Source organism: Pseudorca crassidens, chromosome 17, assembly GCF_039906515.1.
Source record: "Pseudorca crassidens isolate mPseCra1 chromosome 17, mPseCra1.hap1, whole genome shotgun sequence".
Taxonomy (NCBI): domain Eukaryota; kingdom Metazoa; phylum Chordata; class Mammalia; order Artiodactyla; family Delphinidae; genus Pseudorca; species Pseudorca crassidens.
This window is the reverse complement of record NC_090312.1, coordinates 8324222-8348205: the sequence shown is the minus strand read 5'-3', so window position 1 is coordinate 8348205 and position 23984 is coordinate 8324222. Positions and strand designations below refer to the sequence as shown.

At 42.1% G+C, this 23984-nt stretch overlaps 1 long non-coding RNA gene across 2 annotated transcripts in view; it reads right to left on the bottom strand.

The window, feature by feature from the left end:
- Positions 1-937: 937 nt before the first annotated feature.
- Positions 938-23984, bottom strand: part of LOC137210485 (uncharacterized) — a 39982-nt gene continuing 16935 nt past the window's right edge. The window contains exon 6 of one of the 2 annotated variants that reach the window (XR_010936571.1): positions 938-1048. This is a non-coding gene — a long non-coding RNA (uncharacterized lncRNA). Of the gene's footprint in view, positions 1049-16387; positions 16480-23984 lie in introns of those variants that run through there. The other variant, XR_010936572.1, reaches the window with a different exon arrangement.

Sequence of the window (23984 nt, the reverse complement as noted above, 5' to 3'; positions counted from 1 at the left end):
CTGTGTAAAAGTGATCGGAATTGGAATCCCTGGCTCTGTCCAGCTGTGTGATGCAGTGGGTAACCCAACCTCTCTGAGCATCCGTTTCTTCATCTTTAAAATAAGTCTGGCAGAGTTACCCACACTTAGTGATTGTTCTGTATAGCAAAAGAGATACAGCATGTGAAAGCGTCTTATAACCTGTGAGGACCGTGCATATACTAGTGGTTAAAATGGCGCTAAGAGAACACAAGGTCTCAGGGACTTTAAATGACTTGCTCAAGGTCATGCACAAGTATAAAGACACTGAGAGCAAGAATTGACATAGAAATTTAAAGCTGAAAAACCCAGAAAATCAAATTTCCTAATTCACAGATGGCCATGAATGATTCTAAAGGACCAAGTTTTATCTGGTATTATTCTTAAAGCCTATATACAACCCATATGCTATGTGTATAGGATATTTGACAGTACACATGTATATAGCACACGCGTATTACATACATGTATATGAATATGCATAATACATGCAGGCAGGTATGTACGCACACATCTACATATGGAGAGAATGAGAGAATGCAGTTCCAGATTTTTTTAAGAAGGCCAATTTCTATTTTAAAAATCACAAGCAGATTTTGCTTCTAGTGTGACAACTGAATTTGAATTTGAGGCAGAGCCTCCTTTTTTAATTTTTTTTTTTTTTTTTTGCAGGAGGAGATGTGAGTATAATCAAATTACCCAAAAGCAGATGCTTCAGACTGAGATTTCTCTTCAGAAAAGCAAATTGGATACAAAGGCCATGGTATACCCCAGAAGGCTTGAGGTTGTTTTTCTTCTAAATTGTCTCTAGACTGCCATGTTCCTGACAACAACCGGGCAATTCTTGTGAAGTAATTGCTCCCATTAGATTGAGAGAGACACGCAGGCTGGGGCAAAAATGGCATAAAGATGTGACTCACCCCAGGCTGGAAGGCAGCTTGTGCAGAAGTCTCTGCTGGCCTTAATTAGGAATAACACAGATCCGAGGGGATGTGTCGTGGCAGTTCACAAATCTGCGGTTGTCGCAAATCTGAAATGTTATAATTCTGAAATCAGTAAAAACTTCAAGTTTCAGTCTCTCTTATAAGGTCTTGCCCATCACAAGGAAACTCCCTTTAGAAAAGGCGATGATGGTCTACACACTATTATATATAAAATAGATCATCATCAGGGCATACTGTGCAGCACAGGGAGCTCTACTCAATATTCTGTAATAACCTATAATAGAAAAGAATATGGAAATGAATATACATGTATGTATGTATGTGTAACTGAATCGCGCTGTACGCCTGAAGCTAGCATACATCAATAAGAGGAAGAGGACGGAGGAAAAGGGGAAGGAGAAGGAAAAAGGAGACGATGAGGACACTAGGAGAAGTCTTTCATCTGAATGAGACTGCAGCCTCTGAATTGTTTTTCTCATCTCAGTAGTTCATAGGTTCATGCGAGGCCAGGCCAGGCCCAGGCCAGGGAAGAGTAGATGAAGGTGTAGCCCTGAGAGCATGTGGTCATGTTAATGGAAGAGTGGACAGTCAGCTTGCCCTCCAGTGAGGTGGATGAAGGGCAGTAGTGGAAGAGAGTAATGGTCACCTTGGGGGGGGGGGTGAGGCAGGGATGGGGGAGGGGAGTCGGAAGAGCCCTCCACTGACACTGCGAGAAGTCAGTGCTTTGCTAGATTTAAACTGGGCGGATTAACTGAGCATCACTAAAAAGAATTCAGGCACAGAAGCTAAGCACCCCTCTACTGAAAACCTGAGATGGACGGACCATGCGCTTCGGTATAAGATATGAGACCGGCGAACATTTAGAATATGGAGATGTCATTTGACCTCAAGAGCCATGGGGGTGACAAGAGTCTTCCTACGGGACAGAGAAAATTATGGCCCCAAACCTCACACCCAAAGTGCCCCCGCTCTTCACTCAGTACCAGGGATGGGGTATGCGCCCCAGCACATCTGCTGACTCACTGACCCAGGGGCTGTCAGGGCCCAAATGTGTCAGGCCTCACGTGGGTCCATGTCTGCCAGCCTCTGTTCTTCTGCCTGCAGAAGCTTCCCCTTCTTTGAGTTTTCCACTTCCTTCCTTGGTAAAGATTCCGTCTATTTCATGCCAGAGGAAGCATCAGCCTTGAATCACAATAGCAAACGTTATCTGACATCAATTGCAGCAGCTTAAAGAGGCTCGGGCTTGACAGACTGTAAAGTTGTTTGCGAGATCTGGAGCTGAGTGACAAAACGCCCGTCAGGCGGCTTAAACCTGTCAACAGCAATTACCCACCAGGGATCCCAGAGAGGCGGAAGAATGAAACTTTGTAAAACCCGAGAGGCCCGATTGGAATATGACTTATTTATTGGGCTTCATTTAATGGAGGCCCCCAAGTGGGCTTCGCTCTTCTGCATGGGATTTTGCTTTCTTCCTATCTGCATGGAACACATCTGCATGTGGAAAAGAGAGTGTCTGGGGAGATGCCAAGGTTCTGTGAACTCTCCATGCTCTGGGTCAGAGCCAGATGGCCAAAGCCATCCACGGGACCACCGACCACAGCTACATCTCCATCCTCTGTCAGCAAAGGGGATGAGATAGCATCCGGCCCAAGCTTCAGAGACCTCACTACACTGCTCAACAAAATACTGTATTTTTTATAATGTGGGGGACAGGGGCAGCTGAAAAAATTATGTGTTCACTAGACCCCATTTTTTCTCTGCTGTGTCCACTCTGCTAACCTAAACTCCTGGTCTCGCTTGCAGTTAGCGGGGGTCATATGTCTATGTTCTTATAGACAAAGTGAGAGTCAAGGTGAGAGGTCACATCTACCAGCCTCACAGTTCTCCTTCCTTCCTCTCCTGCCCATCCCGGCATATGTGCCGGGCAGCTGTCGAGTATCCAGCAGGATGCTGAGGGCCTCCTGCACGGATGGAGCCACTCTGTGGAAGGAACCTTGAGTCCCTGCATGACTTCATGGCGCAGAGAGTAAATACGAAATAAATGCTAGCTGCAGACAAGAAAGGCTTCAAACTATTCTTTGAAGAATGAGTAGGGTTTCAACTGGGAGAAAAGAGGGAAAAGGTGTCTGTATTGGATGAAAAAAGTGAGAGATGGTAGGAAATTTACTTTTTTTTAAGAATTTGCTGGATCAAAGGCAAAACATGGGAGGAAGTGATAAATTAGGAGATTGGGGCTAACACATACACACTTCGATATATAAAATAGATTACCAGTAAGGACCTACTGTACAGCACATGGAACTCTACTCAGTATTCTATAACAACCTCTATGGGAAAAGAATCTGAAAAAGAATGGGTATATATATATATATATATGTAAAACTAGTTCACTTTGCTGTACACCTGAAACTAACACAATGTTGTAAATCAACTACACTCCAATAAAAATTTTTTAAAAACGGAATTATAAAAACAAGAATTTGCAAAGTGGCTCTTAGCATAGATTAACTGTTTTCACGCTTGGATGTCTAGTAGGCATCTTAAACCCATCATATTCCAAACTACACTCTCATTTCTAAATACTTTGCCCCTGCCCACCCCCCAAAAGACCTATCTCTATGCTTCCAACTTAGTAAATGGTAATTCCATTCTCTCAGTTTCATAGGCAAAAATATTTGGAGCGAATCTCCACCCCTTTCCTTTTCTCATATCCAGGTAGAATCCGCTAGCAAGTTTCATTAACTCTCCCTTCAGATGATACCCAGATCCAACCACTTCTAACAATGAAACTAAAAATCCTAACCATGGCCTTTAAGGCATGTTTCTCACTCATTGTATCAAGGGAGAATTCTCAGTCAAAAGGTGTTGAAAGAACCTGTGATTGGGCTTCCCTGGTGGCGCAGTGGTTAAGAATCTGCCTGCCAGTGCAGGGGACACGGGTTTGATCCCTGGTCCAGGAAGATCCCACATGCCGCGGAGCAACTAAGCCCATGCGCCACAACTACTGAGCCTGCGTGCCACAACTACTGAAGCCCATGCGCCTAAAGCCCGTGCTCCGCAACAAGAGAAGCCACAGCAATAAGCCCGTGAACCACAACAAAGAGTAGCCCGTGCTCGCCTAGAAAGAGGGGAAGTAGAGAAAGGCCCGCGTGCAGCAACGAAGACCCAATGCAGCCAAAAGTAAAATTAATTAATTAATTAATTTTAAAAAAGGAAAAGAAAAAAAAGAAACTGGGATAGGATTTGGTGTTTGGTTGGGTGATTTTGTGGAGGTTTTGAAGAAGCGAGGGTATGTTCCAGACAGGATGCTGTCAGGTAGCAAGGGTATTCCTATGACTGGGGATCTTAGTAAATCTTATCTCTAAGGAGAGAAGACTAATCGAGGCTAAGCTACAATCAGTAAAGAAGTGCAGGCACTGAGACTAGCCAGGATGGGCGGTGTTTGTTATTTTGTGGCTTGGACAACATTCATGTTTTTTTCTGTGTTTCTGTGTTTGCCTTGATCCGTCACTGTCACAGAGTGGCTTTTCTGCTGTTCTGTGTAATTGTTTATGTTCAACAGCAGAACAGGGTCACCTGTTCCAGGTGCCCTGTGGGTGCCAGGCCACCTGCTGAGTGTCAGGGGTTAGTTTTCTCTTCCTCAAGGACAATCAGAGGATGGCAGGGATGCACGAGGGTTCCAAGGAGAACTGAAAGCAAGAATTTGAACCCATCAGGTTTCTTTTCCTCGGCCTGTATCTCCTTTCCACCTCTCTCCATGGCTCAGCTGCCTTCTCATCGTAGTCAGATTCCCCTTGCTTTGGGAAATATGGCGACTGGGGTTTACAAATTTCACACTTCAGAACTCTCATGGATGAAGAACGTGGTGACTTTCTCACTTCAAGTCCAGAGGAACTTACAAAAGATTCTATCGGACAAGCCTGGGTCAGTTGCCCATTGTCAAATGATCAGCTGTTACCATGCAGGTTGCTGTAGTGGGAGGGGGAGGTAATTCTGTTGGAAAAGAGTAGTTCTCAATTCTTACTCAGACCAAATCAAATCACAATGGTGGTGGCCGGGGACAAAATCTGAAGTTGTCCATTTCCTCAAAAGTCTTCCTTTAGAATTCATTACAGGAATGCAGCAATTTATCCAAGGTGACATTTTCTCAAAACTTGCCAAGCCTGGGGATACTCTACCACTTTTACTCTCTGCTTGGATTATCACAAAAAGAGTTGTTGATTCACTTCTCCTCCTTGCTGACACACACAGGATCCGTTGGCCTAGCAACTTCACTTTTGCTCTTTCTTAGAAATTACTTTATTTTCTTATTTGCAAGGGGCGGAACTCGACAGTAACTTATCCCCTGCAGCAATCTGCAACTCTTTGATGAGCTCGCAGGCCATTTCATTTCATAATCAGGTTCTTTTATTATTCCCCCAAGCATGCAAATCAAATGGTATCTGGGGCTCAAATGTTCGCTCAGCAAAGAAGGCCAAGAGAAGGTGTGAAGCAGAGGATGGCTTCGCTACTGCCAGCGCCTCTGTGAATGGAACTGCTCCTGCCTTGGCCCTCCATTCTGTATGCTTCTTTGCCTTCTTACCAGAGTAGACATGTCTCCGTGCCGATTTGATTTGAGAAGAAAAAGGGCATGTTAAGGGGAAGAGAAAGAAATGAGAAGTTACTGAGCACTTCTAGCTCTCCTGGCATGAGAACAACCACATCTCCCAGGGCAGCCCATCAAGTCTCCAGACAGTTCTTGCAGAAAGACTGTCCCTGCTCACTACATATGACCAGCCTTTTATATGTGTGAAGATGGTTCTGATAAATCTCTAGTTTTTCTCCTGACTAAATCAAAAGGGAAAAGTTTATTTTACCCCAGAAGGTGGGTTTATTATTAGTGGACAATATAGCGTGAATAGGAAGTCTACTACCGTCGTTGAGCACTAATTATTTACACACATAAACTCCCTGAAACCCAGCTACAGACAGATTTACCTTCTCTCAGCCAGAGACAGGACAGCACAATGGCAAGAGTGCGGACTTTGGAATCAGAGAGAACTGGGTTCCAATCACTGCTTCCTTTCTTACAAGCTACACAAACTTTGGCAAGTCTCTGAACATCACTGAGTTTTATATTTCTTATCTATAAAATGGAAACCTTGGAATCTAAAAATCAGTGTTGCAATGAGAATTAGAGATTGTTTAAATAAAGCCTACGACCCGGAACCTTGAAAAGCAGCTATTAATATTAACTCTAAGCGCAGCCCCTATCTGCCGTAAAGGATCTATTGGAATTCACAGAATGGTGCAGCCATGAGGGATTTTGAAGATCATTTAGTCAAGCCCTCAGATCCGCAGATGATGAAAATAAGGCTAAAATGCTTTGCCTAAGAACCCACAGAAAAATCAGAGAAAGATCTCCTGGCTAGTGGTCGCCTCCCTGTGTGCTCCGAAGCCTTGGAATCTGGCATGGAAGACTTGGGACACTAGGATAGATTAAGGGAAATTTCAGGGGAGTGTACCCCTGCCCTGTTAACCCCGGAGCCGCCCTAAATGAACCTTATATATGTTGTTGTTTCATAAAAGTTTTTATTTGGGAAAAAACAGGTTCTAGAGCTTTTCTCTTAAGGCTGCACATCTCTTTCTTTAAAACACCTTGTTCCAATGCCTTAGAAAAAGGACATAGATACTGAGCTAATATGCCTCTGTGGAGAGCTACATTTTTTTTTAAGTGCATATTCACATAGGCTGTCAAGCTTTAATTCGTCTGCCTTTGATCGTGAGAAACTTTACTTACCAAGATCAACGTATTCCCCACTGCCTGGTTCTCCCATTAAAAACCCATTTTAAAGGTTTAGCTCAGTTATCTGGGTTGAATGGTGGATGCAGAACTATTTCAAATAATAGAGGCAGGCAGATAATTGGAAGCATTTTTCATGGGTAGATAAGGAATGGAATATAGAGGCCCTCTAAGCATAGGGAGCAGGGTTTTTCTCAGAATTTTCATTTGGAGAGATTTCTCCGCTGAGTCCAAAGAACCTACCGACATCCAAAGTCATCGAGTTTGCTCCCTCCCGCCCAAGAAAGCATACATTTTGGTAGAAAAATGGATCTAAATTTAATAGGAGAACACAGTGATGGGGATGACATTTAAGTGAATAAGCACTTTTTTGCTCTTAGCTTACCTTTGGAACTACCATTGAAGAGAAAAGGACAAATGCTCTAAAATGATGAGTGGATTTGCATCGAGTCCCTTCTGAGCTCTTGGACCTCAGCAGCTACCCAGTAGGTTGACGGTTTTTGTCCAGCCAAGAGAATTGCTTGTAATCCCATGAATAAGCAGTGCTGCCCAGGGTACCATTTTCTCACATGCTTTACCCGTTGCCTAAAATGCCCTTCCCCTGCTTATCTGCTGGGAACTTCTGGATCAGTGTTGCCTCTCAGGAGCAGCCTTCCCTGGATCCCGCAGCCACAGAAAAGCTCTTCCTCACTTCACTCATTTTATGCCTTGGCTGCAGTGCCATTCTAACACTCCCTATTATCATAATTCAAATATAATTATAGCAACCACTGAATGTCTCTTCATTCCCACATCAATCTACTGTGATTGATACCATCATCTCCACTTTATGGTGAAGAGAACTGAAGCTCAGAGGGGTGAAGGAAGTTGCTCAAGGTCACACAGCTAGTGAGCAGTGAACCTCTAATAGGTCTAATGTCAAGCTGTGAGCTGGCTTTCCCTGCAGAAAACATGAGGTCCCAGAGAACAGCAGGCTCTGTTTTCTTCTCTTATATTTCCCAAACCAGGCAAACTGCTGGCACTCAATAGCTACCTGTTGACAGCATGTGAAATGGACACAAGGTTTTTCCCACTTGGTTTATGCATGTCCACACTACTGACTTATAAACGTGCAACATGGTCACCCCTCCCTGAGGGAAGACCTCTTCTGATGTCCAATAATTTAGGAAGTGAAGTTCCCGGGCTTTCCTGTGTCACCCTCATTCAGTCCCACTCCTTGTGATGTCCCAAGAAGATAGTAACGTTCTGAATTTTTTACCACTTCCCTTAGAACTACAAGTGCCTTAGTTATATAATCCGCATCTCAAGTTTCGACAGGGTAAAATTTTGTCAAATATTTGCTACAGCATAAAACAAATCTCCCTTTTCCAGCCTCCAACAAGAGCTCCCTCACTGCCCAGTAGCCAAACTGTAAGCCAGGTCTCTCTCTGTATATACACACATATATAGGAATAGCAGCACTCTCCCTTTCAGGTGTCAATTTCCATGTCCATCAAAATAGATTTGATGGGCTTTCCTGGTGGGGCAGTGGTTAAGAATCCGCCTGCCAATGCAGGGGACATGGGTTCGAGCCCTGGTCCAGGAAGATCTGACATGCCGCGGAGCAACTGAGCCCCTGCGCCACAACTACTGAGCCTTCTCTCTGGAGCCCGCGAGCCACAACTACTGAGCCCACGTGCCACAAGTACTGAAGCCTGCGTGCCTAGAGCCCGTGCTCCGCAACAAGAGCAGCCACTTCAATGAGAAGCCCGTGCACCGCAACAAAGAGTAGCCCCCGCTCGCCGCAACTAGAGAAAGCCCGCGTGCAGCAACGAAGACCCAATGCAGCCAAGAATAAAATGAATTAATTAAAAATGGATTTCTATTAAAAAATAGATTTGATTATATTATGGTAACACATAGGCTGGAAGTCTCCATGGTTAAGACCAATGAAAGTTTATTTTTGGTTTTTTGTTGTTGTTTTGGGGGGTTTTAAAAAAATTTTTTATTTTATATTGGAGTGTAGTTGATTTACAATGTTGTATTAGTTTCAGGTATACAGCCAAGTGATTCAGTTATACATATACATATATCTATTCTTTTTCAAACTCTTTTCCTAAAAAAGGGATACAAATGAACTTATTTACAAAACAGAAAAAGATTCACCAATCAACGTTTATTGTTTCCTCATGCTACTTGTGCAAAGTAGATTGGCAGGAAGCCTCCAATCACTGTTGTCACTTACAGAATGAGGCTCACGGAGACTCCATAACAAGCAAGCTTTTATAATCACCATAGCAGAGACAAGAGGATATGAGAAATGTTCACTGGCTCTTGAAGTTTCTTTCCAGAAATGCACGTCACTTTCACTGACATCCCACTGGCCAAAGCAAGTTACACAGCATTGCCTACTCAATCCTTATGCCCAGGAAGGGAGCCCCAGACTACTCATGGGTGGTCCTAACTACACCCACACCTTATGATCAACAATGCCAAGATGTAAAGTGTAGCTTGGGTGGTGTAATCTCAGCACCTAAGAAGATTTCCAAGGAGTTTGATGTTTGAGGCCAAGGGAATGACACAATCTACTCTCAGGAAGAAGTTTAGACCTATAGGGATAAAACCCAAGGAGTAATGCACAGAAGTTACCTGAAGGGCACGATTGTCCCACAAATATGTAAAGCTCAAAATAGTTGATGGATATCTAAGAAATATTAAAGATGATAGCCAATAAAGCCCTACCGCTGACATTTGGAGTCTGTTGTTTATCAACACTGCTTTATACCTAAATAATATTTTACTAACATCATATAAGACAGTAAGACAAAGACTCTCAGTTTTCTTTTGTTTTTGATTTTACTTTTGTTTTTATCCTGTTCAGATAACCCACAAATGTTTGTGACATTTGGCAAATTGCATAAATACTTATCTGTAGGTAGGGATAAAAGTGATCCCAGCCCTACACTGACTACCTCATGGGGTTGTTAACAGGATTTTTAAAAATCACATATGGGAACCTCTTTTGTCACCTTTGAAACAAATCCAGCACCATGACAATCAAGGGGAAAGAGGTCCGTGTCACTATTGATAACCAACTCAATCATTGCCCACAGAAAGGAAGGATTTATTTACCAGAATCTATTACCTATTGACTTGTCAAGTTCAACAATTTTTTAATCCTATCTTTATTTTCATTTTTTAAAATTTATTTATTTTTGGCTGCGTTAGGTCTTCATTGCCGCACGCAGGCTTTCTCTAGTTGCGGCGAGCGGGGGCTATTCTTCGTTGCGGTGCGCGGGCTTCTCATTGTGGTGGCTTCTCTTGTTGCGGAGCAGGGGCGCCAGCCCGTGGGCTTCAGTAGTTGAGGTACACGGGCTCAGTAGTTGTGGCTCGTGGGCTTCATTGCTCCACAGAATGTGGGATCTTCCCAGACCAGGGATCGAACCCATGTCCCCTGCACTGGCAGGCAGATTCTCAACCACTGCGCCACCAGGTAAGTCCCTCAAGTTCAACACAGTAAAATTCCATCTTTTTCATAAAATAGTAAAGTCAAAGAATTTACGAAAATGTGTTTAAAACTATTATTTTGTATTTCATAGCCAAATTCTCAGATCTGTCAGTGCAGTAATATATTGATATAATTATCCTAGTCTTACCTAAGCTAAAAGTATCAAACTACCTAATACTATTTGTGAAAATATAAAATTGCAATAATGAAAAGTGCGATGAGAGAAATACCAAATGACAAGAGAGTATAAAAACGGGAGTTTGATTTAGAAGGCTACATCAGAGACCACTTTCCCAGAGACATGAGGAGCAGTCAAGGATCTAGATGATGAGTAGGCGATAACTGGATCAAGAAAGGAAAGAGCAACCGTCCTCAAAGAGGCTGAGCCGACTCACTCAACAAATATTTCCTTAGGGTATATTGTTCACCAGACACTGTAATTAGATGCTAGGAATGTAATAATGAACAAGATGGTCCCTGCCTCTATGGCAATTATGGTATTAAAGGAGATAGACATTTAAATAAGCAGTTCTAGTGGAGTGTGATAATGCTAAATAATGAGAGGTGTAGAGTGCTATTGGAACCCTAAGCAGTGTAGTGTATGTGTGTGGGATGGGAGGAAGGGGCAGCAATATCAGCAGAAGCTTTCTATAGGGAGTGAAAATGTGTAAGCCAAGGTCTAAAATATGAAAAGTCCTTGGACTTGTTTGGCCCACCTGCTTGCTGGGGAGGCCCGGGTGTGAATTTCTGCATAATTGAGACTCTGGGAGCTGGAATCACTTTCCATATTCTAGGGCATTCTTTTTTTTTTTTTTTAATTTATTTTTGGCTGCGTTGGGTCTTCATTGCTGCACGTGGGTTCTCTAGTTGCAGCGAGCAGGGGCCACTCTTCGTTGTGGTGCGTGGGCTTCTCATTGCGGTGGCTTCTCTTGTTGCGGAGCACAAGCTCTAGGCGTGCGGGCTTCAGTAGTCGTGGCACGCTGGCTCAGTAGTTGTGGCTCACAGGCTCTAGAGTGCAGGCTCAGTAGTTGTGGTGCATGGGGTTCGTTGCTCTGTGGCATGTGGGATCTTCCTGGACCAGGGCTCGAACCTGTGTCCCCTGCACTGGCAGGAGGATTCTTAACCACTGTGCCACCAGGGAAGCGTCAGGGCATTCTTTAATATTGCTTTTTGGTGTTCTGTCTGGGTTCCCTCTGGAGCAAATCTTGCCCAGGGATTAGACAGAAAGCTCCTTAACTTGATACACCCATCAGTTCCAATCATTCTGTATGTCATTTAGATCCTGGCTTCAGTTCCAAGCAGCCTCCTTGGTGAAGCAAAACTTTCTGGTCTTCTACAAATTTATGTGCCCTTTTAATCCTTCAATGAGTAACTACTGAGCGCAGATCAGAGTCTCTTCAGTAGGGAGTTTAGACTTTTTGCATGTTGGCTCATGGTATTAGGATAGGCTAAAGCTAACAGTCTTATTAAAATGATGCCCCAAATTTGGAAAGCATAATTTTGCCATACTCTATTGGTCAAAATGGTCATAATCTCAGATTTAACAGGAGAATACATAGACCCTATGTTTTAATGGATGACCCTATGTTTTAAATAGGACCCTTGGCATAGACCCTATGCTTTAAATCAAGAAAATTTCAGATACCATAACTTTAGTCTGCCAAGATGTATGAATACACATCCTCTACATTATCCTATAGACAATTGGGAGTCATTAGAGATTTAAAAGCAGGGGAGAGAGAGTGCAAGATAAGAGTCTCAGAAATATGTGCCATTCATAGGAGGGGCATAAAGCTGGAATCAAGGAGACCTATTAGGAGATACTTTCTGTGCCAAGGAGAAGAGATGATGGCAGCTGCAATTAACAGTAGGGATGGGTTTTGAAGGGAGGAGATGTATTCAATTACTATTTAGGAAACATATGATGATGGGTGGGTATGTGTTCCTGTCTTGCATATGTACAATGGAATATTACTCAGCCATAAAAAGGAATGAAATTGGGTCATTTGTAGAGACGTGGATGGACCTAGAGACTGTCATACAGAGTGAAGTAAGTCAGAAAGAGAAAAACAAATATATTAACGCATATATGTGGAATCTAGGAAAATGGTATAGATGATCTTATTTGCAAAGCAGAAATAGAGACACAGACGTAGAGAATAAACGTACGGACACCAAGGGGGAAAGGGGGAGTGGTGGGATGAATTGGGAGTTTGGGATTGACATATATACACTATTGATACTATGTATAAAATAGATAACTAATGAGAACCTGCTGTATAGCTCAGGGAACTCTACTCAATGCTCTGTGGTGACCTAAATGGAAAGGAAATCCAAAAAAGAGGGGATATATGTATACGTATAGCTGATTTACTTTGCTGTACCGTCGAAGCTAACACAACACTGTAAAGAACCTATACTCCAATAAAAATTAATTAAAACATATTTAGGAAACCTAATCAACAGAAAATGAGAAATTGGGGACCAGGAAGGAGAGTCAAGAGCAAGTTCCAGGTAAAAGAATGGTGGGACCACTGGCTGAGAGGATGCTCAGGGCCAGGATGGAGCCCCTACCAGACCACAAATGTGGCTCAGCCTTCTTGGCAAAGCCCGAGATACTGGGTTCAGCTTGTAGCCCTCTTTTGAAACACAGCCAGAAGCAGCGGCGTCTGGCCCGCATTGGGTGGGGAAAAAAGATGATTTGGTCAGCATTAATGAAACGTCAGAACTCAGGAGCCATTTCAGCTCTGCTTGAAATGAAATTTCCTTTTCTTTTCTTTTTTGTTTGTTTAGTAAGGGAATAGAGAGTGGGAGAAAAGAGATATTTTTCTAATTCCATCCTATGCCCCTATTCACCATGGAGGGGACTGTGGGCTTTTCAGCCTCACAGAGGGGTAGTTAGGACTCATTTGTTAATGCTCACGAAGCTCGTTGTGAATGAAAATCAGTGTGTTATATGGTGATTCTTATTCTGACATGCTCGGCACTTCCTGTTCAGTGAGAGCTCTAAGGGAACTCGCTGAGCCACCTTCATTAACTTAATGGGCAGTGCATGGCCAGTTCTGCGTACCGACATTCTTCCAACAAACCCTCCTGAAAGGATGGAAGTTTCAAAGTATAATATGACATTAGGAAGATGATTGGAAGGGCGATTACGGTCTCGTTTCTCTGTCGCTGTCCATTTAACCCCCTGCTCAGGAGATACTCTGAGAACCAAATGCAGAAGATGCAGGACAATCTGGATGCTGTCTGAGATGAAAGCTAGAATTGGGGACATGCTGGTTAGGATTTAGGAGGAACAGTTTAAAGTCAGTGGCCATACTATTAATGGAAACATGTAACTTTTGTACCGTGTTCTTGCTTTAAAAAAGAACACACTGTCTCAGATCTAAGTTTCATGGACTCTGAATCCAGAATGGCTGGCTCTCTATCTTGGGAAGTTTGTGTGAAGGTTACTTAACGTCTGTGTACCCCTTATTTATAAAATATGCGTATTCTTATAAGTAAGAAGTTGTTATGGAGGGCCTCCCTGGTGGCGCAGTGGTTGAGAGTCCGCCTGCCGATGCAGGGGACACGGGTTCGTGCCCTGGTCCGGGAAGATCCCACATGCCATGGAGTGGCTGGGCCCGTGAGCCATGGCCCTGAGCCTGCGCGTCCGGAGCCTGTGCTCCGCAAGGGGAGAGGCCACAGCAGTGAGAGGCCAGCGTACCGCAAAAAAAAAAGTTGTTATGGAAATGAATGAGTCAGAGCAGTGCCTGGAACATGGTGAGTTCCCTATATTTGCTGGCAACAGTACCAGGAATAAGAGTGGTGGGGATGGTGATAAGTTACCCATTCACCAAACATTCAACAACTTTTACTCAGTTCCTACTGTAAGTCAGGTACAGTGCAAGGCACCGTTAATAAACAAATAAAAATAACCCTACCTTCAAAGAACTCATATCAGTCCACTCATTCATTAGGTCTTTTGTGCATCCTTTCAACTGACTGATATACATCTGCTAAGTACTCCCTATAAACAGCACTGTGCTAAGCACTGGAGAATTCACACACACACACACACGCAGACACACACACACGCAGACACACGCACATATCTCTGCTCACAAGGGACTCATAATTACTTCATTTATTCACCCATTAATTTGACCTATACAGATTGAGCACTTTGTCTGCCCCAGGCACTGTACTAGGCAATATAATGTGGTAGAGAACTGGGCTCTTCAGGCTCAGAGAAATGCATGTTATGACTGAAAGCAACCGCTTGCTAACTTCAGCTCAGTCAGGTACCTCCTTCAGCCTCACTTCCTTCATATTTATGTTGGTGTTGCTTTCTCTCCTCTAGGCACTTTGCAGAGTCTTTGTGAACAGTAAGTGAAACAGTAGGTGAAATTAGTCTGTTACTCAAACGTCCCATGGGATGATAGAATTTATCAACCCTAATATGATTATACAAGTGTGAATATCTGATGGGATAAACAGAGGATTCAGGACAGAGGGACCAGATACAATGAAACTCTCTCAGAATACCGGAGGCAACAATGACGATCGAGATGGGGATCACGGTCATCATCATGGAGATAACGATAATCATAACATCCTGATGACACAGCACCAAAGCATAATATTGAAAGTGAAGATTTGTTAGAATTTATTTTTATTGACGTATAGTTGAATTACGATGTTGTGCTAATTACTGCTGTATAGCAAAGCGATTCAGTTATACATATATATCCATTCTTTTTCATATTCCTCTCCATTATGGTTTATCACAGGATATTGAATATAGTTCCCTGTGCTATACAGTAGGATCTTGTTGTTTATCGAGTCTATATATACGAGTTTGCATCTGCTCATCCCAAACTCCCAGTCCATCCCTCCCCCATTCCCCCTCCCCCTTGGCAACCACCAGTCTATTCTCTGTGTCCATGATTCTGCTTCTATTTCATAGATAGGTTCATTCGTGTCCTATTTTAGAAAGTGAAGATTTTAAAGTCAGATCCGAATTCAAATGTGTCTGCACCACTTTCTAGATATGAGGCTTGGATAAGTTAATTTATTTCTCTGAGCCCCAGTTTTCTCGTAAGTAAAATGGAGATGATAATCAGTACTACTTCACAGGTTTGTTTGTAAAGATAAATTCTGTAACCAGACACCCATTGCTTACTGTTCTACCCGGCACACATGGCTTGGTAATTGGTAGCTATTCGTATTATTTTTGTTGTTGCAGCGATCTATTGGTGTAGAAATAACATAGAAATGATTACACTCTTCACAAGTTAGAAAAACACTGTTCAAAAAACTGAGATAAGGGCTTCCCTGGTGGCGCAGCGGTTGAGAGTCTGCCTGCCGATGCAGGGGACACGGGTTCGTGCCCCGGTCCGGGAAGATCCCACGTGCCGCGGAGCGGCTGGGCCCGTGAGCCATGGCCGCTGAGCCTGAGCGTCCGGAGCCTGTGCTCCGCAACGGGAGGGGCCACAACAGTGAGAGACCCGCGTACCGCAAAAAAACAAAAACAAAAAACAAAAACTGAGATGAGAAAGAGCCCATAAACGAGTCTATGTCCCCCAGTGTAAAATGCACTACACGTAAATATATCATAGAAATGAAATAAAAATGGTTCAACTGTAGTGAATCATTAGTGAAATGCACTGTTTGGAAATACAGTGTAGAAATGGAATAAAAAGACTTAATTCCTTCCGGGGTAGAAATGTTGCACAGAAATGTAAAAGGGATATGGTGCAAAAATTCCTTCGATCCTGCTTTTTATATACCAGCATTTCTACATCTACTCCACTGAATACAGAACCAAAAGGAGCTTCCTTGATTCTGCATTAAATATTAAAAATAACCTCATGTTGTAATATCTGGGAGGTCTTTTGCTTTTGAAGACATTGCTGATTAGGAAGAAACATGAAACATTCCATGTTTATCAGAGTGCTATTAGAACATAAAGAAAAAGTGGATTGCTTTCAATTACTCCAATTATGATCATGTTCTAGTAGCAATAAAAAGAAAATGTCAGTATCTCAAGGAACATCTTAACATTTCAAGCCAAGCTTATGCCTGTAGAATAAAGATGTGAAAGATGACTCCCAGTATTATAGTGAGAGTCACATGTTTGTCAGAAACTCACCTACTCTAAAAGGTCTGTGGCTTGCTTAAAACCATGCTGATCTGGAGTCCTTGCCCCCTCATTACTGTTCCTGTTCCCAAAGCACTTTGTGTCCACCTTCATTAAGGCGTTTCTAGAGAGAAGATATTTTGAGATATCAATCCAGGTTGTTTTTTCCATATATCTTGTAGCCAGCACCCTTTTTTCTACGATTCAGGCGGAAGAATAATCTTCTAAACTCACTGTATTCATGGGAGAGAATTATTTAGCCTGGAGGATACAGAGTCAAATTCTTGGCTTTTAATTTCAGATGAAGGTGCTTGACACGTATAACAAAAGAGTAAACATGGAAAGCAGGTTAACCACAGGGGAAGGGAGAGTGTCCTGAAGGCTGTGGCCTTGTATGTTCAAGGATATCTTTGTTTTCTCCCCACGTTTAAGCTGGAAATAAAATTCCATATTTCCTTTAATACAGTGCAAGTATTATTTGGGGGGGCTTGTTGCATCCAGTGTTGCTTTGGAGACATGACACCAACCTATTATATCTCCCCTTCCTTTGCGTGTGATCTACTTTCCTCTTTGAAGGCTTTGGGAATTTTCTTTGTGATCTTCTAAAATTTCACCTTTTTGTGTCAAACTGTGCCCGTGTATGTTTTTCAACCAGGATCATACCGTCTGCCCTTTAAAAATTGAGAAATTCTCAGCCAATATTTCTTTAGCTATATCTTCTCCTGTAATGTTTCTCTTTCCTGGAATTCCTATCTTAAAGAGGTTGATATTCTCCTTCTACCGTTTTAGATCTATTAGCTACGTAATCATGCTTTCTCTTTATTCCTCTTGGGTGCTTTCCAGGAAGGGTCCTTAGCCTGGTATTTCAGATCAATAATCTGTTCTTTGACTATATCTGTTCTGTTTTTCTACTCAGATACTGATATCTTTATTTCAAGTATATTTTTCCTGACCATAATGGCCCAATTTTTTTTTTCCTTTATAATTGCTTGTCTCTGCTTTTTGGTACAAATACCTTCCTTTGTCTCTTTGAAAGTTCTTTAAGTGCCTGCTCTGCCTGATGGTTCCTTTTGTCGCCCTTTGTCTGGATTGTCTATCCTATTATCTTTACTTTGTTTAGGGGGAGAGGGAGACAAACAACTTCCTCTTTGCTATCCCTCCTCCAGATAACTGTGCCTCTCAGGGATGCACCTTGCATCTCTGAGCAAGGCCATGCTCTTTTTCAAGATGGTTTACTGAGTGTAGAGGGCCAGCTGGTCTACCTGCACATGCTATTAGGTCTTCCTCACCTGATCAAGTCTTAGACCCCACTGCTATTTGCTTGTCATCCTTTGCCAGCCCATGTCTCTGTTGCTTTCGTTCAGCCATGAGCATCTTGAGGGAAAGATGGGAGCATATCTTAAACGGAAGTCCATTCTAGCCCCCATCTGAATAATCTCATTCTGTGGCCCTCTGTGATACTACTTGTCCCAAAAACAAGACCCGACTGTCTGTCTTCCCTGAGGCTTCCCCATGGTTTTCAAGGTCATTGCTCAAACCCATCAACCTCTCTATCATTTTGTGTGGTGTCTCAAGGTTGGATGTCAGGGAAATAGCCAGCAACCCATTAGTTGATCACCTTGACAGCAACTAGAAATTCTCCTATCACTGGCACATTTTTTACGTCCTCTTATTTTGTAGTCACTGGATGCTGAAGCCCAGGATGCATGAGCTGCACTAAGTAAATTTTTAAATGGGAAAAGGAGCATTAGTAATGGAAAAGATGAGAAGTCCTTGTTTTCCTTATCCCCCTAGTGGTTTCAAACTCTTGCAAACCGTAGGGGTTCAGCAAATTACCCAGGGGTAGTGGATGGGTGTTTAGCGTTTCAAGCTCCCTTCCCTATTTCAACCACCTGCCCTACTTCTATCTGCTTTACTTTAAGGCGGTTCATGTAAGACTTAGGTGAATAAAAGGTTTCAAGGATAAAAACAAGGTTTGAAAATCATATAGTTTTACAAAGCTATATGGACCCAGCATTGAATAATACGATCTATACTGAAGTTATGAGGAAAGCAGTTTACCAAGCACTTTCATAGATGATATGCCATTTATTTTTCTCTAGACACTTTGAAGAAATGCTATAATGAGAATCATTTTTAAAAGGTGATTCTTACAAGGTCATGTGGCTAGTAAGTAGTAGCCAGGTTTACCTAAGTGTGATTTATTTTCTATATTGGAGGTCAGCAAACATTTTCTGAATAGGATGGGATAGTAAATATTTTAGAATTTGTGTTCCATGGGAACTCTGTTAAAACTACTAAACTCTAGTTTAGTGCAAGATTAGCCATAGACAATATATAAGTAAATGAACATGGTTGTGTTCCAACAAAATTTTAATTATGGACATTGAAATTTGATATTATACAATTTTTATATGTCACAAAATATCGTTCTTATTTTGATTTAATTTCAACCATTTAAAATGTAAAATCTACTGTTAGCATGCAGGCTGTACAAAAAAACAAGCAATGGGCCAGATTTAGCAAATGGGTAATTGCTTGCCAACTCTTCACCCATCTGATTATAGCAGGACTAGAAGTAACAGTAATTAACACATGGTGAGAGGGCAGCCCTCTAACAAGCTCGGTTCTGGAAGAAATCCCATGCCATGGTTAAATGGTCCTGGTTGGGAAAATTAGGAGCAAAGACATCAGGTAGTTAAAGCAGATTCACTGAGGCAGATGGGGGCTGTCGAGGTAGTAACTGCTTGAAGTTTGTTTAAAATATCTCTATTTAAAAAATTATTTGGGGCTTCCCTGGTGGCGCAGTGGTTAAGAATCCGCCTGCCAATACAGGGGACACGGGTTCGAGCCCTGGACCGGGAAGATCCCATATGCCGCAGAGCAACTGAGCCTGCGCTCTAGAGCCTGTTCTCTGCAACAAGAGAAGCCAAGACAATGAGAAGCCCACGTACCACAATGAAGACTAGCCCCTGCTTGCCTCAACTAGAGAAAGCCCATGAGCAGCAACAAAGACCCAATACAGCCAAAAATAAAAACAAATTAATAAATACATTTATATAAAAAATATTTGATCTTTACAACATCTCATGTGCTTATTCTTATTCTCTTCATACAAATGAAGAAACAGGACACGTTCTAGTAATAGGCCTGATGTCTCAGAAATAGTGTATGTAATCAGGATACAAATCTAGAACTGGATGAAACCAAAGTTTATGTGCGTGTCCATCGTACCACATTGCATCACATGGGGTGGGGAAAAAGAGGAAAGAAATATAGCAATGGGCACGACTATATGCTGAGTTGTGAGAACTTGGCGTATTTTCAGGGAAGACCCCATCACCATTTCTCTGAGATTCACAACGTGGTATGAAACAGCTGTGGATTCCAGGTTAAAGCCTGAAATCGCTGAAAAATGCCTTCTGAGTTTTCTTAACAAAAGTAAATTTCCTGTATTAAATGCTTAGAGAGCCATCCAAAATTGTCAGTATTTCACATCTCCGGACCCAGGGTTGAATAACACTATCTGTACTGAAGATATGAGAAAAGGAAAACCATCTTCAGATAAGAGAATATTACCTTTCTAGCAAATGGAATCAAAATGCAATTAGAAATGGTAGTGTTATTAGCTTTTTTTTTAAACTCGCTTTTTCTGACACAAGGGGTGGGATACTGATCTTTTCTTCTCCATTCATGATGTCAGCAATGTCGTGCTCAAAATAAGAGTGCCATTTCTCTTAATCGGCAGTTCACTCTGCATTCTAAAATAAGCTTGGCCACACATATTTTAGAACTAGGTCATTCTTGCTCCCCAAGATGCTAATTGCCAGAAAGACACAATGCAAACATTGTTAGACCATAGAAGAATGGAAACTTGTAAAGACTAATAGTGGTTAGAAGAGAGTCCATTGCTAGTAAGCAGATCTTAATCCTGGCTGTGGTTCCAAGTTCACATTTCTTCTTGGTTCCAAGAAAAAATAATAATAAATACTGACCACAGCTTCCATGATGACAGATAGGCAGCTAACATCTTACGGAAAAACCCAAATGAACTTTTTGGCTAACCCAATATATATTTCTTTCTATCTTCTACTAGTTTTCAGAGATTGGGACATGACTGTGTTTGGAACACAGTTGCTGATACTATTAACTGAACTTTGGAACCAAGTATGTAAAACAGGGGGGAAAAAAAACCCTGCAATCTGATTCTTTTCTACCCAACATCCTTCATCAGAACTGTAGAACTCTAGTTCTGTGAGGAAACTCAGATCACCCCTTCTTTGCTTCTCGGAGGGTATCAATTTGATTGGTCAGATTCAAGGATTTTTTTTTTTTTTTGCGGTACGCGGGCCTCTCACTGTCATGGCCTCTCCCGTTGCGGAGCACAGGCTCCGGACGCGCAGGCTCAGCGGCCATGGCTCACGGGCCCAGCCGCTCTGAGGCATGTGGGATCTTCCCGGACCGGGGCACAAACCCGCGTCCCCTGCATCGGCAGGCGGACTCTCGACCACTGTGCCACCAGGGAAGCCCTCAGATTCCAGGATTTTGACTGAGCCAAGTATAGTAGTGAGCAGGGTCTAAAGGTCTCCTACAAAGGCATGGGTCTCCCGTCTTCTGCTGCCATCCGTGAGAAGGCAGCAGTAAGGCCACACGTGGCTTCCTTCCTGATGCTGAATGCCAGCCGTCTCCCTCTGTCTTCTCTCCTTCTTGTGTCTACACTTCAAAAGTGGCAAGTGGACAGAAGACCTGTCCTTCCATAGCACTTCTGGCTGAACTATCTTTCTTCTGTTTCATCCTTCTCTGCAACTGGATAGGAGGAGAAGGGCCACAGTTGCTACCTTTCCTGTGTTCCTGATCTGTTGTTATTCAGTCTTCTCTCTCTCAGTGATATTGGCTGGAAGATGGTATAATCATGAGACTCAGGTTATGGCTCAATAAGAAGAGTGAAGACCCCATTAGACCTTGAACTCGGGCCATGTACTTTGGGCCAACCTTCCAGAATTCTACTAAAGTGGAACATTGTTCTGTCTTCCATCAGTTTCTGTTTCCTGTGTGCACGTACATCTCTCCGAAGAACTTCATAGGGAGAATAAACATGGTGTAGGATTCAAGAATGTCTACTCCCCAATGATATTAATACAATAATTAATATTATCAAACACTTTAAGAAGACTTTGTTTAATTAAGAGAGGAATTCAACCAGACTTTTAAAGGAGATAGATTACATAAACAGTAAAACTGTGCCATTTTTTAATGAGTTTCCTTTTCCTCCAGCATCATGTTAGAGTTTAGCCTCACTCAAAATTCATTTCCTACCCATCAACCAAAGAAAATCTCTGGTATGTGGTTCAGGAAATAATGAGGATTGAATGGATATTCATAAATATTTTAAAACTGTCCTTGATATTTTTTGTTGTTGTTATTTGCAAACTTGAATTTTTAAAAACCTGCCCAGCTAAACTCACATGATTATTATGAGGATGAAATGCACTAACAGGTCAGAAAATGCTTTGAAAACTGAGAAATGATACAAATAAGAGGACTTTAAAAAATGAAAATGTTGAATTATGTAACCTGAGATGCTATAAGTCTAACAAATAATCATTGTAGTGTAAAAGGAAATATGGAGAATTCATTCCATCTGCTCAAATAGGAACATTTCTGCTTCTTATTAATCCTTCTCTGCAATCCCACTCTTGGACTTTTCAAGTGTATTTAATTTTTGCATTGAGGAAATTGTTAAACTATTCGGAACAGAGGGTCTTTAAACACGTACCCAGCATCAGTGTCTCCAAATTGTTTCATTCTTGCTTTGATATACTGTTTCCTCTAAAGTGGGGGGAGATTGAGATGAAATCAAATAACGAAAAAGAAATTCCAGACCTTAAAAGGGCTGCTAGCTTGCAGAGGGTGCAAGGAAATAACTTTCTCTGAAAATCAAGGAGCAGAATCAATTTTTATTCTCTGCTATCAAGTCCAAGTCTAAATATATATCAGTTGGATACCAGCTGGATCAGAAAAAGACTTTCTTTGTAGCTAAGCTCTTATTCTGGTCAAGAAATATTTCTGAGTGTGCACATTGTTATTTCTTGCTTCAACCCAGTGGGAACCTCACAGATGTTCAAGAATCTAGTTTAACATTGTAGTTCTCCCCCAAAATAGATACAATGCTGCTGAGTATAAAATATCACCAACTGTAATACTGGGTGGTCCACTCCTCATGTGCCCAAATGCCCTAGTGAATTCATCATCTGCTATGGGCAGAACTGTGTCCCCCAGAAGTCATATGTTGAAGCCTTAACACCTAAACTGATTATATTTGGAGATAGGAATTTTAAGGAGGTCATTAAGGTTAAATGAACAAAACACCAGAAAGCTCTCTTTTCCACTCTTCCTTCCTTCCTTCCTCCCTTCCTTCCCTCCCTCTGTCCCCTTCTCTCTCTCCCTCCCTCCCCAGCTCTCCACGCACAGGCACAGAGGAAAGGTCATGTGACAGCACAGTGAGAAAGTGGCCATCTACAAGCCAGGGACAGGGAGAGCCAGAAACAAATACTGCTGCCATCTTGACCTTGGGCCTCCAGCCTCCAGATTTGTAAGAAAATAAACATCTGTTTTTTAAATCACCCCGTCTGTGGTATTCTGTTATGACAGTCCAAGCTGATGAATACACTATCTCTTGCTTAGCTATTTCATCAACTTCCTTATGGACCTTAGGAAGCAATAAGAGTTGGCCAGCAACAAAGAAGGAGGGAGAGCCTTCCAGGAAGAGGTGATGGAAAGCTTGGGAAGCTCACATCACAGATGCAGAGAACGGCAATTGTACAATACCAGTAGTGATGTGTTAGTAGCATCAAGTGGTGTTTAGGATGGAAATGAATAACAATGAATAAATTATTTTAGTTCTAGACTTACAGAATCACAAAAGGTGAGAAGAGATTACTAATATTTTTATCACACTTTATTGAATTTGGGGGAGATATTTTTTCCCGTCATGAACCTGGGACACATCCCATTTCATTCACTTCAGTGCTTAAAGCTACCCCAACCTGTCATCCAACTCACTCCAATTTTACCTTGCTAATTTCTACTTATACTTCAGATTTTTACTTAGCTATCACTTCCTCTCCAGGCCTCCTTGCCATCGAACCTTACTGTTTAAGGCCTATTTCAAAGCTGCAATAAACATCAGGGACTGGTTCTTAAAGGGGCCTGACGATCTTTAACTAGAAACAGTAAAATCATTTTACCTGTGTTCATTTGTCTTAGATTTCTGACTGTTCCCCTGCATTCATCCACTCCTCATTCTGTTAGCCAATGAGACTGATTTTTATTACATGTGAATAAACAGTGACACCAGAGTTCTTAAAACCCTACAACAGCTTTCCATGGAATGAAGCCCTTTCATAGACTGTCCATGATTTACCTTCCCAAACTCTCACTATCTTCTTTTTGGCAAAGAGCACCAGAGCCAGACACCAGTGAAAGCTGTAAAGATAGATTTTATTTAAAAAAAAAAAAAAAAAACTATTGCAATAGGGGAAAAGAGACTTCAGTATAGAACTGAGTTCAATTTTGAATACAAGGAAAAGTGGTGATAGCCAAGGATCTGGGTTGGGAGGGAGATGGTCA